Consider the following 3,144-nt stretch of genomic DNA (forward strand, 5'->3'; position numbering starts at 1 on the left):
AGTTTCGATGATGACAAAAGACCATCATGCACGTCTACAAACAAATGAAACACATTACCCACCATATCCTTTTCTACGTTTGTCTAAACCTATTATAATGATCAAAAACATATGTGGACAAAGTGTGATCATGACGAAATGCATGAAAATCACAAAACACAGTTTTATGCAGATTTGAAGGCCTTGAGTCGACCATAGGGGTCAGCTCAAAGCTCACGGGTCAGCGCAAAGCTCAGCAAAACTGAAGATTGGTCAGCGCATGCTTCTTTGCGTCGACCATAAGGGTCGGCGCATAACTCACGGGTTAGCGCAAAAATTCCTTGAGTCGACCAGAAGTCAGCGCATGGCATAATGAAGCTATCCTGGATCAGCGCATGGAACCATGGGTCGACCATAGGGGTCGGCGCATCACTCACGGCTCAGCGCACGCCGACCTATGGTCGACCGCTCGTGCGTAAACTCAGTTTTCTGAGTTATTTCTACTGTTTGAAAGTCTGTTATTTTTGGTTTGTTTGTCAGTTACTATATATAGAAGTCAAAACACTTTTATTAACTAACATTTGCCAATTTGAGTTCAAGTGTTCAAGGAAACAAGAAAGAGTGAAAAAGGTGTCCAAGACTCATTTTAGTGAAATATATCAATTGAGTGTGCAAATAGTGTAGTGATTAGTATTTCATTTTATCTCTAATCCATTAGCTTAACGCATATCCGGTTTTCCAATAACGGTTCGTTTTAGACTAAAATTTTCCTCGGCCGCTTCCGCATTCAAAATAAATTTTCAAAACCAATTTTCTCTCAAATTGGTAGCGCCGACTCAAGTTTTTAATTGGGATCTATTCAACCCCCCTTCTAGATCCGTGCCATAGTCTAACACTTGGTGATATCTCCTTTATATTAGGAATTCAAATACATCGAGAACGATCTCGTGGTATTCTAGGATTATCACAAATGAGTTATATCAAAAAGGTGCTTAAAAGGTTTGGCATGCAGGTATGTAAATCAGGGGGTACTCCAATCACTAAGGGAGGCAAATTTAGTTTTAATGAGTGCCTAAAAGGAAACTTAGAAATTCAAGAAATGCAAAATATTTCTTATGCGTAAATAATAAGGAGTCTGATGTATGCTCAAGTATGTATGCATCCAAATATTACGTTCATAGTTGGGATGTCAGACATTCTTTTGGACTCCTATCGATGATGACCAAACCTCAGGTTGAGATTCGTAAGGGCTGTAAAATTATAGCACAAACATCAATTCCGCAAAGGGTGTTGAGCTCACTAACCTTTTTCATTAGACCTTTCTTCGTTTTCTTGAATGTCTCCTTCCTCGCGGAGTCATTGAGTATATATATGCTAGTTTCACCTTCTTTCTAGTCACGGTGATGACGGAGGAACAGAAAGAACAATAATTTTTTATTTATATAGATTGGTTTGAGAGGTTGAAACTTATTTGATAGGAACATTATGAGACATTCGTTATCAAATATTTGTGCTATGAATTTAGAGATGTCAATTTTATATGAATTTAGAGATGTCAATTTTAAATGTATAGTATATGTCTTATGAATTGGAATTGGAGATGTCAAAGATTAAATTCCTTTAAAAGGGAGAATCAAAATAGTATTTTCTACATTAGATTGTAATGAGTTATCCTCTCCCATCCTATTAGTAGTGTTCTTTGTATATTTTCTCTTCTTGATTGAAGATTTTATTAACCATGCTACTCTATTATATATTTTGTCAAATCACTTACAAATGGTTGCTCATTACTCTCTTCTTTTTTTTCTTTTCTTTTTTTGTCGGTAGAGATGAAAATGAGCTAGCTAAGCTTTTTGGACTAATCAATATTCTATTTAGTTATAATTTAAGGGTAATGCTAACTTGTGCACCAATGACACATGTTAAGAAACCCATAAATAGAAAATTTATTTTGGAAAAATAAATAAAATTATTAATGATAAGTTTCTAATAAATTCAATACATATTTTTCAAGAATTTGTTTTTATATTCATCTTTTAACTTGTGCCCTTGGGACACAAGTTAACATTACCCATAATTTAATGCATAAGAAAGTCATGTTTATCATAAGGTGACTACTATTGCCATAGTGTGGTATGTATATTCTGTTTTATAAAGATCATTAAGAGTATTCCTTTTTTAACAATCACTATAATATTATCTTTTATTAGGTTAAGGTAATATAAATCTCACACTTTATAAATGAGCATCGCAAAAAGATTGACACGAATTCATCTGGAAAAATATAAGTGTTAGAATGATAGTTTTTGTTACTCCGTGTTATGTTTGGAGAAATAGAGGATCCAATTCCTAGAATGACAGTTGAAAATAGTGTTCTTAACACTCCTATTTTAACTAGCTTCTAATAATCGTATTTTTTTTGGACTTTTATAATAAAAGTTTAATTTTTATTCATTATAAAATTTACATAATTGCTCGCATCACAATCAATCATATGTTTGATTTTTAAAATAGCTAAATATTTTTAAATCAAACCGTTATTGTAACTCTTTATTTAATAATGGATGTAAATTAAATATTTTTTAATAAATACATACATTCAAATATAAATAAAATATCTGTTGAAATCATCAAACAAATAATTTTAGAGATCTTCAACTGGGCAGAGTCATACTTACACAAGCACAATCGAGCATAAGCCAGCGTATTCTTTCTCAAGTCTATTGGAGTTTAGCCTAGTTTTCAAAACTTTATACTTAATCAAAAACACAGTAAGACTAGATAACTAGGTTTTGCGACCACATTTTATATTGGTAGTCCTGTTAACTAAAAAAAGGTGAGAATGATGGAACCATTGACTAAGGGAGTTCTTCGCATGTCGACAAAATCAACGGAATGCGCTTACGAGAAAAAGATAATATCCAAATGTGGAATTTGGTTTATCATAAATATGAAGAGAATAATTACATATTATGTGAAAATAGTCGAATGAGGTAACATTTTCTATATGTTAGATGTTGTGAAAATAGTTGAATGAGGTAATATTTTCTATATGGTTAGATGTTATGGCTAGTAGGATAGTTTTCTTTTATAAATATTTTATTATATAAATTTCAAACGACATCCAATTAATCAAGTAATTTATGCATTTTATTATCCTTATCT

Source organism: Lathyrus oleraceus, chromosome 5 (genome assembly GCF_024323335.1).
Source record: "Lathyrus oleraceus cultivar Zhongwan6 chromosome 5, CAAS_Psat_ZW6_1.0, whole genome shotgun sequence".
In the NCBI taxonomy this organism is placed as follows: domain Eukaryota; kingdom Viridiplantae; phylum Streptophyta; class Magnoliopsida; order Fabales; family Fabaceae; genus Lathyrus; species Lathyrus oleraceus.